Raw genomic sequence first — 14800 nt, 5'->3', positions numbered from 1 at the left:
AATTCAACATCAATTCATGATAAAACCTCTTAACAAATTAGGCATAGCAAGAATATATCTCAACATAATAAAGGTCATGTATGACAAGCCCACAGCTAACATACTCAATGATGAAAGGTTGAGAGCATTTCCTCTAAGGTCAAAAACAAGACAAGGGTGCTCACTCTCACCACTCTTGTTCAGTATTTTACTAGAAGTCCTTGTCAGAGCAATTGGGCAAGGAAAAGGTATAAACAGTATCAGAATAGGAAGGAAAGAAGTAAAATTGTCCCTCCTTGCAGACGACATGATTTTATATATAGAAAATCCTCAAGATTCAACCAAAAAAGCTGTTAGATCTAATCCATGAATTTAGTAAAGTTTCAGGATACAAAATTAACACATAAAAATCAGTAGCATTTTTATACACTAACAATAAATTTTCTGAAAAATAAATAAATAAATCAATTTCACTTACAATCATATCAAAAAAATAAAATACATAGGAATAAATTTAACCAAGAAGGTGAAAGATCTCTACTCTGGAAACTGTAAGACATTGATGAAAGAAATCAAAGAAGACACAAATAAATGGAAAGGTATCCCATGTTCATGGATTGGAAAAATTACTGCTGTTACAATATCAATACCACCAAAACCCAGCTATATATTTCATACAATCCCTATCAAGATTCCAATGGCATTTTTTCTTACAGAAGTAGAAAACACACTTTTTAAAAAAATTTATAAAATTTATATGGAACTACAAAAGTCCTGGAATAGCCAAAGAAATCCTGAGAAAGAAGAGCAAAGCAGGAGGCATCACACTCCTTGGTCTCAAGCTATACTATAAAGCTGCAGTCATCAAAACAGTATGGTACTAACATAAAAACAGACATGTAGACCAATGAAACAGAATCAAGAGCCCAGAAACAAACCCAAGCATCTATGGTCAACTAAAAATAAACAAGTGGGACAGCATCAAACTAAAAATTAAAGCTTTGACTTTAATTTCTCTCTCCATTTTGCCATATAGAGATTTTACTTTCTTTTTTGAGCTCAGCTCTTATAGTAAATGTTGTTGGCTCATGTCTTTTCAGCATGGGTTCCATATGCAAAAGGCCACATAATACCCTCACCTCTGACTTTCCACCTGGGAGCTTTATATAGGTTGTGAGCACACTCACCTTGCAGGCAGGACAAGCTAGAAATGTCAGAAAATTAATGCCCCTAACACATCTCTCAACCAATGACAGAGATTTAGTAGATAAATATCCTAGTTTCCTCACCCCTCAGTTGGGATAACTCAATATTTTTTATTAAGCTCTAGTTGCTCCCAGTGGTAACTTGTTTGATACCCACCCTTTAAGGCTTTCTTTCATTTCCTGTGTCTCCACTTCCACTACTAGTGCTTCCTGGGATTACTGCCTAAACTATTGGCACTCAAATCTTGTCTTTGGGACTGCTTCTGGGGACAGCTCATATGTATAAGCTGTGACCTAGCAATTCCTATCCTGAGTATATATACAGTGGAAATGCATATAAATATATGCCAAATAACATGTACAAAAACATCTATAGATGTATATTCATTATGCTCCAAGTTGGAAACAACTGTTCACCAACCATAAGATGGATAAATAGACAGTGGTATATTAAAAAAATGGAAAGCTACACATCAAAGTGAATGGATAAATTGTCACTAACTATAGCATAGATAAATCTTGCAAATATAATGTTGAGTTTAAGAAGCCAGACGCAAAAATATACACCCTGTTTAATTCACTGGATTCCTATATCATAGTATTGGTATTGTATTGGTATAGGGGGCAGTAACATGCAGCTCAGAGTATAAACTATACAAAGAAATGGAAAATGAAATATTTTGTACTATGATTTGAAAAAATAAGAAACAGTTAATTTGAGTTTTCATCTCCTTAAACATGATATAAACTGTTAGGTGATCACTTACATGAGGATATTTATTATTTTACAGGATGAAGCTTAAAAATCCAGAATATTCCCTTATTCACTGATGTGCTTTATACTGTTAAAATATTAGTGGCCTTTTTTTCATAGCTTCTGATTAATTACATGCACACAATGACATTCATGCTATGTATGTGACTCTTATTTTAATTGATGCAATTAAAAATAATATGGCACAGATTTTTCAAGTTTAACGAGCTGAAATTAATAAATGGATGGTTCGCATTTTAAGTCATCAACATATTAAAAAGCAACCAGGGCAACTGCAGGTAACTTTTGGTAGAGATAATTGGTTTGCTGCTCCAAATGATCACTTTGAGGTCAACAATTTCTTCAGTAACCCTATTAGCATATTTTAATACCTGCTGAATCTAGAGACGCACTAATATGCTTAGTAAATGGAATTGCTATTTACAGTTATTACCATATTCAATCTTCATCCCAGCTACAAGGCTCTGAAAGCATTATTAAAATCCCATTGCAGTAACAGAATCTCTGTGAGAGTTTAAGATCATTCTGTTATAGAGCAAAGAGGAAAATATAATCTCTCCTTCTGGACAGAACCTTTTTCTTTTAGGCATTGTCTCCTGTGTGGGCTTCCTAACAGACAGTTCAGCGTGGGCTCTGGATCACATTGAATGGCTTTGAATTCTGGTTCCATTACTTAATCATAGGGTAGCCTTTGGCCAGTTATTAACCTCTCTGTGCCTCAGCCTCCTCATCTGTAAACTCAGAATAATAACAGTACAAGTTTTGGTGAGATTTAAATAAATGCCATGCTCTTTGAACTACACCTGGCATAAAGTTAGGTACTTCCATTTATTCAACTAATATTTTTTGAGCACCTACTATGTGCCAGGGAATATCTAGGCACTTGGGTATAACAGTAAATAAAACAAAGATTCCCGGGAATTCCCTGGCAATCCAGTGGTTAGGACTCGGCACTTTCACTGCCAGGGCCCTGGTTCAATTCCTGGTCATGGAACTAAGATCCCGTAAGCAGTCTGGCATGGCCAAAACAAAAAAAACCCAAAAAACCAAAAAGATTTCTGCCCCAGTAAAGTTTACTTGTATTCTAGCCAAAGAGACAAGCAATAAACATAATAAATAAGGCCAAGTATAATAGTATGTTAGAAGATGATGGGAACTATAGGAAAGGGCACATGCAGAGTAGGATAAGGGAGGTCTGAGTGCCAGCAAGTGCCAGGCAGGTTGCAGCAAATAAAGCAGTAGGAGTGGGTCTCACTGAGAAGGTGAAATTTGAGCAAAGATTTCAGGTAAATTTGAGCAGAGGCAAAAGGGTTTGGCTACTGGATATCTGGGGGAAGAGAGCTTCAGGAAGAGGAAAGAGCTGGGCCAAATGCACTGGGTGTACTCAAAGAACAGCAGGAGGACAGTGTGTTTGGGGCAGATTGTGTGAGATGTTGTATTAGCACGGGTGAAGGGGCCAGGTCTTGTAGGGCATATAGGCCATTATAAAGGTTTTGGCTTTAAATCATTGTTTTTGTTAATTATCATTACTCTTTCCAAGACAAGACATCTTTGCTATTGATGTCGTTCAAAGTATTTCTGTCCCAGGCCCTTAGTACCCAAGTGACAGTCAGTGAATGATGTTCTGAGATTGGCCATGGCTCCTTTCAAGGTGCCAGGACTTGCCAAGATTGCCAAGGATAAAAGTCATGAGTCGTTTGCCTAATCAAGGTAGTATTAGATCCAGCCTATGTGAACATGTGTCCCAGGAAACGATCAGTACTAATGCTTAGGAGTAGAGGCAGTGGTGGTGGATGCTGCCTGAATTTATCACTCTTCAGAAGCACTTCTTTACTGGTGGGAGTAGGGCAGTCACCAGCCCTGTGGTTAGCAATAATTCAAGGAGGAAGATCCTCTAGACACTTCTACACCTCCCTAAGCCACTTCATTAAGCCACATTAGGCTAGAGATAGGACATTCACTTAAATGGGGAAAAAGGGATATGGTGTAAGAAATTGGAAGAGAGCCCTTTGTCCTGTCTCCTTTCTGTATGTTCCAAATCCCTGCCCCATATTTCCAAAGCATATTTCTAGCAAACCTACAGTCTGTGTAGGTTGCACGTGTGTGTGTAAACTGGTGTGTGTTTGTATTCCTGTGTGTCTGAGTATTAAGCCATGCCCACTGTTGGAGCTGTCCATGGCCAGTTATAAATGAAATATGTTAGCAGTGGTTTCAGCAAATTACAGGAATAAGTCAGCCAAAGAGTTCACAGGAGTCTCCAGAGGGCAGAGAAGAATTTAATTGCCTCTTTTTGCCTGTGCCTGGCTTTTGGAGAATAACATCAGCTGCTTTTTGAATAAGAAGCATTTCTCGCTTCATGATTCTCCAGGTAACCGGCCAGTTGCCACTGCTGGATTGATTTTGTTCCAAGTTTTCAGTGCATATTAAATAGGATGTGGTGACTCATTGTCTCCCAAGTTCTTTGAGGTTCCTAACCAAGATAGATTCCTCAGCTTGAATAGATGTGCTTCTATTCCATGCCTCTCCTTGCTCCTCATGGTTACATTGTCTTGTGTTGCCTGGGGGGCCACACGGCTGGAAGACTGTACTCTTCTTCTTAGCCCTCCCTGTGTGCCTCCTTCCCTCCTTCAGAAAGCTGTGGAGCATTTGCCAAATGCGCATGAACTCAGGCACCAAAACACTCTTGTTGTCTCAGGCATTTACAAGTAATTTAACAGCCTGCAAATTATTTAAAAGCAATCTAGACAGAGTTCTCAGAACCTCCAATCATATTTCAGTATCTGCTGCTATGACAATCTTTGGGCATATTTTTCCACTCTTCTGGGCACTTCGTTGGATTTTCCTACTGTTTCCTACACACCAAATGTAAGTTTGCCAACCCTAAATTTTGGGAAAAACGTGGCCTTTCTTTTCTTTTTTTCCTCTGGCTTTCCTCTTCCACCCAGCAGAATTCCACTGAAGAAAGCTTTCCTATAGTAGTTCCTTCACCTTTTTCTTGGCTGTTCCCCCCAACCCACCCCAAACCATAATGACTGTGTACTAGGTGATCTCCCTTCCAATCCTCAGAACAAGACTTCAGGGTAAACATTAACCTTTCATTGACAATGAGGAAACTGAAGCACAAAGCAGGCAACTTACTGGCTCCAGGTTACACGACTACCAAGGCAAAAGGCCAGGATTTGAATCTAGATCTTTTGCTCCATAGCCACATTCCATTTCTTGCCTTGCCTTTTCTGCCAGATGGCACCTTGGTCTCAGAACATCCTCTATTCTATATCCATAGGCTGTCTCCATTTGCTTCACCTAGATCTCTAGACTTGATTCTACCAGAGTCTACTCTAGCCCATCCCAACATATCTGTGAATGGAATAAAGGAGAAGAGTGCTTATACAGCCAGACAGATGCAGCTCCAATCAACCCCTCTCTAGTGACTATTCTGATCCCTCTTGATGTGGCTTCACAGGGAGTTCTCGCTACAGAGGGCACTGAGCCCAGCCAGGTCTCTAGGATCGGATCCTCTTCTTCACATCAGGACAGGATTCCTTTACTTCCTAAGCCAAGGTCTGTGGGCTTCAGTTGTGCTAAAGAACAAGAGAGAGGGAGGGTGGCATTTATACCTGTGGGAGGTTGACAGCAATGTCATTAAATGGAGGGAACTCAGGGAGCCAGAAATCGAATTTCTCATCTTCTACAACCAGCTGCCAAAGCACTCCCCATTTGAAATTGACTTACTTCAGTTTCAGTGGCAGCTGGTCTCTGTGGCACGTGTGTATGTCTATAGCGGAAGCTCTCTTCCCCAGAGAGTGGAATTTGTGCAAGTCCAACAAAAATTGGGAAAACTCAGAGCAGATCTGCAGTGCCCACCCCTCCACCCATGTTCTTCATTTTCTGTTGATTCAGATGATGGAGACCCTCTTCTTCAAGGCACCCTTCCTTCCTCCATGCTCTGGCTAACCTTGCCTCCTACTTGAATTACCCACCACTTTTTCTCTCTCTAGGACTTTCATTTCCTCCGTCTTCCTTGTACATGTCTTTCCTATCTTGAAAATGCCTTTATGTGTGTCTCTGTCCCTCCCTCTAAGCACATTCTCTCTTGCTCTCTTCATAGCCAAACTAAAAAGAAAGCTGTATACAACTCACCACACCTCTCGGCTTCCTCCTCCCAAATCATCTGAAATTGTTCTCTTAAAGATTATTGTAAGTTCCTAGTCACCCACCTGATGGTTTCTGCTCATTTTTCCTGGGCTTTCTGCAGCTTTCCGCACCTTAGCAATGTTGTTGCGCTTGTTTTCAGACTCTCTTCCTCCTCAACTTCTAACACTCCCTTCCCCACCTCAGATCCTTCTGTCTCGCTCTTGCATTCTCTGAGACTCTGGCTCTATGTGAATCTCGCTCCAAGAGACTCATCCCTTCTCAAGAATTCAAATAGGATGGTCTATTCAGATGGCTTTGAAACGTCTATGTCTAGTTCTATCCTATCCTTCCTCTAGACCCCAGCCCTATGTGTATACCTATTAAATATTCCCACCTAGGAGTCACATGATCTCTCTGAAGTCAAAAATGTCAGAACAAAAACATCATCTTTTTATCCAGCGTTATTCCTTCCTGATGTCTTCATATTGGGTGATAGCATCATAATCCTATAAATTACTACAACATAGAACCCAGTCCCCGAGTGTTTTTCCTTATTCTTCAGATGATGTAGATTTTCCTCTATGACATTGTTTCTGTGGATATTTTTCTTTTATTCTCAATCATGTCGCCTATTTTGTCACTGAACCACCTCTAATCTATTTTTGTTCTAGTGCTAAATTCTCTGCACTCGGGGCACAATTTCTGTCCACTTTCTGGCACATTGTACCAGACTCATCTTCCTGAAAGACTTACACTTTTCTCCTCAAAACTCTTTTCTGGCTCCTCACTGCCAGCATAACAGAGCCCACACCCCACAGTCCTGCGTTAGGAGAGTCCCTGCTACAGGGAGGCAGCCTCCACCACCTGTCCAGCCTTATCTTCCACTTCTTTCCCACATAAACCTACATATCTGAAGTTTCACTGCACTTCACTTTCCAAATCTCCCTTGTACCCTCCTCACCCATCGTCTTTCCTACCTTCATGCCTACCCTTCATCCTCATTCTTTCCTTTAGAAATACTTTTACCCTACTTCCTTCAGGAATCCTTCCATAATTCCCCCAGCTGGAGTGGCCTCAGCCCCATGGACATCCTAGGGTACTTGGTGTCTCTATCTCTTATGTGCTATTACATGTGTTCCTAGATTCCTCCCTCCATGATCCCCTACATTGGTTATTTGTACATTTTTTTTCTTCCCAACTACACTGTAAGATCATATTTACATTCTCCATGACACTTAAGATAAAACTTATTTACTGAAGAAGAATAGTCTCTTGTGTGTGTGTGTGTGTGTACGTGCGTGTACAAAACCAAGCACGTCCACGTTGGGGTCTTCCTGGTGACAGACCCCTCTGTGTTCCTGCTTATTGTTGACTGGGAAAAAAAGGCTCTGGAAATACACTGTGACCTCCTGGGCCTTCCATGTAGATCAAAGAACAGGCCCTAGCAGTCAATGTTTGGGGAAGTAAAGAATGCAGAAACAAAGATAGGACAGTCAAGCAGGAGAGTAGCCATAACTTAAACAATAAATCAGTCACAAGGACCCCCAGTTCTGTTTCAAAGGTAAAGATAAGTCAAATGCACATTCCTAAGTTGTTTTGCAGGTACTAAAACCCCCACCAGGTGGAGGAAGTTAACTCCATGATGACCAGGAACACGTAACCCCCAGACTGGCTGGAGCCTAAGGATTGATAATGTTGATCTCTGTGATATCACCCTGTTACATCACCATCAACCAATCAGGGAAATGAGCATGAGCTGATCACACACCTCACAACCCTCTCCCTCACACTGTCTTTAAAAACCTTTCCCTGATATCCATTGAGGAGTTCAGGTCTTTTGAGCCTGCCTGTACTCCTTACTTGATGCGTGCAATAAATGCCATACTTTTCTTCACAACCTGGTGTCAGTAGATTGGCTTTGCTGCACATTGGGGCTGGGGGGGTGGGGTGAATCCAAGCTTGGTTCAGTAACATGTGCAAAGGTAGGGGGAGAGGTTGTACAAGACAGTTCATTGAGGTTTGGAAAGAAAATATTAGAACTTCAGCTTACATTTATTTTACATTTCTATTTTGTGAATGTTTTGCAGTGAAATAATATTTAACAGTATCCATATATTCAACATTTGAATACAGTATTCATTGTTAAATATACCTGAGGGTTGTCTTAGATTGGATTCACTAGAAACAGAGTTTGAGGTAGAAAGTTGCATTCAGAGGTTAATTGGGAGTGGTCATGGGTGATACACCTGCTAGAAAGAAAGGAGGCAGGATCTGTCACCGAACTGAACTTGGGTCTTGTTGCCCGCTGCACAGCAAAGCCAAATTACTAAAATCAGTTTGTGGTGAAGGAAAGTCAGTGTTTATTGCAGGGGACCTAGCAAGGAATGTGGGCAGTTCAAACTCAAAAGACCTGAACTCTCCAATGGTTGTCAGAGAAGTGTTTTCAGGGTGATCTGGGGGGCCCTCAGCCTGCAGTGGCTTGAAGAAGAATTTTGGTTCCTGGCCAGAGATCGAAGTCAGGCTGCAGCAGTGAGAGTGCTGAATCCTAGCCACTAGGCCACCATGCACCACTGGCCAGTGACAAGGTCCTGGCCTGTCAGCTGTGTAGAAATGAATTTCCACATAGAGATGGAAAGTAGTGAAACAAATAAAGTGTTTATTAGGAGAAAAAGAGTACATGTGGATAGACACATGAGTGGGCTCAGAGAGTTGCACCCTCGTGGTAGTTTGAATCACTTTTATGGGACATTTTTTCCGGGTTTCCTTTGGCCAATCATCTTTCTTTGCCTGGTTCTGAGTCTGTATTTGGTATACCTTAGGGTCCTCCTGTGTGTGCAAGCGCATCTGTCCACAGGGGACGAACTCCAGTTGCTCAGCCTGGGGCCCATCTACCTCCCACCTCAAGGAGAGCATTTTTAAAGGCAGTATTTGGGGGTGAGGGCTGCAGAGAGCATGAATTTCCTCTGCTTGATTGGTGGTGAGGTAACAGGGTGGTGTTTGGGGAATCTCAATCCTCAACCTTCTGGTTCCAAGCAGCCTGAGGTCTACTGCTTGTGCTCGGCATGTAGTCACCATTCTCCACCTGGGTGGGTAGGTGGGTTGGTGGGGTCTTACTTCCTAAAGAACAACTCAAATATACCCAACTCAAATATATCCCTTGAGGAGGAACTAGGACTCTGTTGTTTATTTTTTTAACATCATTATTGGAGTATAATTGCTTTACAATGGTGTGTTAGTTTATGCTTTATAACAAAGTGAATCAGCTACACGTATGCATATATCCCCATATCTCCTCCCTCTTGCATCTCCCTCCCATCTTCCCTATCCCACCCCTCTAGGTGGTCACAAAGCACCAAACTGATCTCCCTGTGCTATGCGGCTGCTTCCCACTAGCTATCTATTTTACATTTGATAGTGTATATATGTCCATGCCACTGTCTCACGTCGTCCCAGCTTACCCTTCCCCCTCCCCATGTCCTCAAGTCCATTCTATACATCTGCGTCTTTATTCCTGTACTGCCCCTAGGTTCTTCAGAAACATTTTTTTTTTAGATTCCGTATATATATGTTAGCATATGGTATTTATTTTTCTCTTTCTGACTTACTTCACTCTGTATGACAGTCTCTAGGTCCATCCACCTCACTACAAGTAATTCAATTTTGTTTCTTTTTATGGCTGAGTAATATTCCATTGTATATATGTGCCACATCTTCTTTATCCATTCATCTGTCGATGGACACTTAGGTTGCTTCCATATGGCTGCACTATTGTCTTACTTTTCTTGTTTAACTGCTTTTTCTGTTTTTGCAGTCCCACACTTCCCTAATTAGTAACTGCCTGTGCCTGCTCTTTGGAACTCGGGAGAAGGCCCAGGAGACTAAAGCTTTTTTCTTTAAACAAGAAACGAGGGGCACAGAAGGGCTTTTGTATCCAGAAAGGCCACACGGGGTCCTGCTTAGTTTCAGATCCAGTAGAGGCAAAAGGTAACCTGCAATGTATTTGCACCTGAGGTCTCAGCAGATAACTACTGTGAGCTCTGGAGCTGGGAAGGTCCTTCAGAGTTTTCCTGAATTCAGGTAAGGGGGCTGGGCCTTCCCACTTTCACATTGGCCAGTCATTAGCCATGGGCCACCCTCCTGGGAGAAGGGATTTCCTCAAATGAGGCAGTTCCCTTCAGTTGAGGGCAATTCAGGGAAGGATGCAGCTGTGATAACCAGCAGTGGGGAGTTTGTGCATCAGCTCTGGGGAGGAGAGCTAAGGGGAGCACTACAGTATCCACTACAGTGGCGTGTCCTTGTAGTTTTCATTTTCTCTCTCTTTTTTAACTGATGGGAGTGCTATCAAAAATATTGGACACTCCTTGATGACTGAGGGAAGGCAGAGTAGGGAAACTAACACTGCTTAAGGCCTCTCTGCTTTAGGCACTTTGTCAAGTTTTTAGCATACTCTTCTGCTCCATTTCAAAGCATAAAAGGGCAAAGAATAAAAAGTGATGAACATCCTTCATGCATGTTTCATGCTGCCGGGGAAGCAGACTCTGCGTTGCATCTGGTTTTCTGAAGATGGCCCTCTATGATCCCATGGGGAGGACTGTACCCATTTCCACCCAGGCAAGATGTGAGGCAACAACTCTACTCCGTTATACTCTTTAACATTCAGTAATGGTGTAATCAACAAAGCTGGTTATTGCCACTAAGTGGGGGGACAGAAATTGAGTTGGAAAATGTTTTCCCTGTGAGTTTGTTTTGAACAATTATGGGATCCTTTCTTACTAATGAATATCATCTTACTCTATCTCCTATCTGCAATCTTTTCTGAAACTCTCAGGGACTGAGAACATTCATTTCCAAATTCTTTTCACTCTGGACCTTTTAACTTACATGACTCTTCAATTCCTTTTCCAGTCCTACTTGGAGAAGACAGTGCAACATTGTGGTGGGAGTGAAGACCACAGAGTTGGACAGATTCAGGTTTTTTTGGTCCAGCTTTACATCCTGGGGTGAGTGAGTGACTTTCTGTTAGCACAAGTTTTATAATCTGTAAAAAGGAGAGAAGGTTAGTATGTATCTCTCTTATTGGAGAGCCACTCCTATGGGATTGTAGTAAGAATTCTAGAAGAAAAATCATATAAAGTTCTTAGCCCAGTACCTGGTTTAGAGAATGTGTAAATTAAGTATTAGCTATTTTAAATTTGGGATTTTTCTTCTTTTTTAAAAAAATTAATTAATTTATTTATTTATTTATTTTTGGCTGCATTGGGTCTTCTTTGCTGGGCGCGGGCTTTCTCTAGTTGCGGCGAACGGGGGCTACTTTTCGTTGCGGTGCACGGGCTTCTCATTGCGGTGGCTTCTCTTGCTGTGGAGCATGGGCTCTAGGCACGCGGGCTTCAGTAGTTGTAGCAGGCAGGCTCAGTAGTTGTGGCACACTGGCTTAGTCGCTCCGCGTCACGTTGGATCTTCCCGGACCAGGGCTTGAACCCATGTCCCCTGCATTGGCAGGTGGATTCTTAACCACTACACCACCAGGGAAGCCCTAAATTTTGGATTTTTCTTTGCTTTTTCTCACACTCATATTTTTTCTCACTGTTCCCCAGGAAATTGTGCCTTATGGAATCTTAGGTAGACAGCACCTAAAAGGTAAGCCAGTTGTACCACCCATCCCCACCGTTAGATGCCTTTTCAGCACCCTTTGTACCTTGCTAATTGCCCCTTCGAACCACATTTTTATAGCCTCCTCCTTTACATTGTCAGTCTGAGCATCAGATTGTACCAGGAATACATTTCTGTTTAATTACCGTTATTTATTTATTTTTAATTGAAGTATAGTTGTTTTACCATGTGTTAGTTTCAGGGGTCTATTATGTATATATATATATATATATATATATATATACACATATATATATTCTTTTTCATATTCTTTCCCATATGGTTTATTACAGGATATTGAATATAGTTCCCTGTGCTCTACAGTAGGACTTTATTGTTTACCTATTTTATATATGGTAGTTTGTATCTGCTAAGCCCAAACTCCTAATTTATCCCTCCCCCACCCCCTTTCCCCTTTGCTAACCATAAGTTTGTTTTCTATGTCTGTGAATACGTTTGTGTTTCCTAAATAAGTTCCTTTGTGTCCTATTTTAGATTCCACATAAATAAGTGATATCGTATGGTATCTGTCTTTCTCTGCCTGACTTAGTTCACTTAGTATGATCATCTCTAGGTCCATCTATGGTGCCGCAACATTTCTGTTTCTTGATACCCAGAGGACACCCAAAGGCCAGCCCAGTGTGAGGTGCCAAGCCCTGAAAACCACTGCCAGCTCCCTCAGCCGCCTGGTGTGGATTAAAGCCCCATCAGTGTCCGACTGCCGAGTTTAGAGCCCTGCCAGTGTTAATCCACAAAGAAACAGTTCTTGATCACTGCGACCATGCTTCCCAGTGCAAAAACAGCATGGGTTCAGGCCAGCCAAAGGGGAGCCATTTACCCAAATGCAAAGCGAAAGGGTCAGGGGGGCAACCATGTGAGCCAATAACTTTAAGTTGCCTTGGGACCGTGAAGCTATCGGTATAAAACCATTTCATCGGTATAAAATCATTTCACCTGTTTTCCTGATTATTGATTCCTTGTCTCCGTTGCTGACAACTGCTAAACTCTTTGCTCTACAAATACTCCAAGTTGCCCATCCCCACCGTACATTCAACTTTATGTTTTTTATTTCTATTTTTTTAAATGAAACAAATAGGCCAAATCTCCTCTCATGTCCTCCTTATGCCAAGTTTCCAAGGAAGGCAAGTTCCTGCCAAGATCCCACTACAGACACACACACACACACACACACACACACACACACACACACACACACACACACACACCCCAATCCCCAAACCATACCTTTCTCCAAAGGCAAAAATGCCTTTGTGTCCACTCACTCCTGGGGCCCCTTGCATTTGCCTGGGTCTGTTTTCTGCACCCCACTCCTCTTGCTCCTCTTTTTGCTGGATTTTTGGAGATCTACTCTTAGAGCCCATTCCAGGAAGACACAGGGTCTTTCCAAGCACCAGATTCTTTCCAAGGTCTTTCAAAGCCCAGATTCCAGGAATCTACAGGAATTTCCCTTTTGAGCCTCCCCAAGTGATCAGCAGCTCAGAGTCACTGACAAGACTTCCTGTCCTCCTGGTGCACTTATTAGAATTCCTGTCAGTTTCATTCACAGGCTGGGCAAGAGGTAGAAAAATGCCAACGTGAAGAACAGCTGTTAACCAGTTCTCTCTGACCCCTTTTGGCCCTCACTGACCCCAGAACACACTCCAGAGAGATGCATCCTGCAGAAATAGCCTATGCATTTGTCTTTCTCCCAGAGGAGATTTTCAGACCCTTTGAAGCAGGAAACAATCATCTGTATCATTTTTTTTTTCTTTACATGGTAGTTTTCTCTTACATGCATTCCTGTGGAGGATGCATACCCTTTTCACTTGTGGTCATTTTATTAATAATCAGTGCTGTAATAGTATATAATTTCATAGCACTCTTCATCCAGGAATCTCATTGCACTTTATAAACAGTAACTAATTGGAGAGGGACTGCTGTGTATTTATTTAATGATACAGTTGTATCTCCTGTTTTAACAAAATGTTCGGTTCTTTGCTGTTTACTGTCAATGTAATTTCCTTCATATAATACAAATTAATGAGGAAAGAAAAAAGCAAATTTGTTTTTCATTAGTTACTAATTTAAGGGTTTCCAAGCTGATTAATCAGAGTTCTTCTAGCCCACCCCCGCCCATGCACTCAGCTGATCAGCCATTTATCTTCCTAAGAATATGATCTGTAGTGAAATGTTTGTTTCGATTCCTTAACCTATACTAATTTTCCATTTGTTTATACATCTGCATTTTTCACATTTCTCCATTCTCTTCCTTCCTCTCCCACAAAACCCACATGCACATGATACAGATACATGCACCCTGTCTTATTTTCACCTCTCAAGCAACTCCTTCTTTCTCATCTAGTGTCTCAAAATTATGCCTTTCTTTTTTTCACTTTTTTTCCAGTACTTTTGAATTTAACTCAGTGGCCTCAAGGGTAAGATCTTTCAATTTGGAGTTATCTCCAAATACACACACAGACAAAGATGATAGCTTTCTGCAGCTGGGGAGATTATTAACTGCTCATATGACTTTATCACAGATTTTTTGTGTGTGCCTGACAGTTGCTTGTAAAAATTATATTTTTCCTCAAGTCCTCCGACAGCATTTCTATCATCATCACGTCTTCACCTTTATTGGGCCCACTGGCAAAACCTCTATTAATTGTGAAATAAACAGCTCTCCAGCAGAAAGAGACCCTGTCTCCTTTCCTAGGAATCCCCCAGTAGGGCCATCTTCATGGGCGTGTGACTTGTGAAGTTGTGCAGGGTCCTGTACCTAGAAGGGCCCCTTGCTGGATTTCATGCTTTGTCATCACCATCTTGAAATTCTTAATAACTTTGTAACAAGGGACCTGCATTTTCATTTTGTACCAGGCACCACAATTATGAAGTCAGTCCTGCTTCCTCAGTAGTATTGGCTTCCTCCTTCTTTTTACAGATCCTGGGACCCCTTGTGAAGTCAAAGAGGTCCGACTGGCCCTTTGGGGTGTATTGTTATCAAGGAAGAGAACACATTGGGACTTCTCTCACCAGTAGGAACTTTCCATCACCCCGATCA

This window comes from Physeter macrocephalus, chromosome 10 (genome assembly GCF_002837175.3).
Source record: "Physeter macrocephalus isolate SW-GA chromosome 10, ASM283717v5, whole genome shotgun sequence".
Taxonomy (NCBI): Eukaryota; Metazoa; Chordata; class Mammalia; order Artiodactyla; family Physeteridae; genus Physeter; species Physeter macrocephalus.
Note: the sequence above shows the minus strand (reverse complement) of the source record.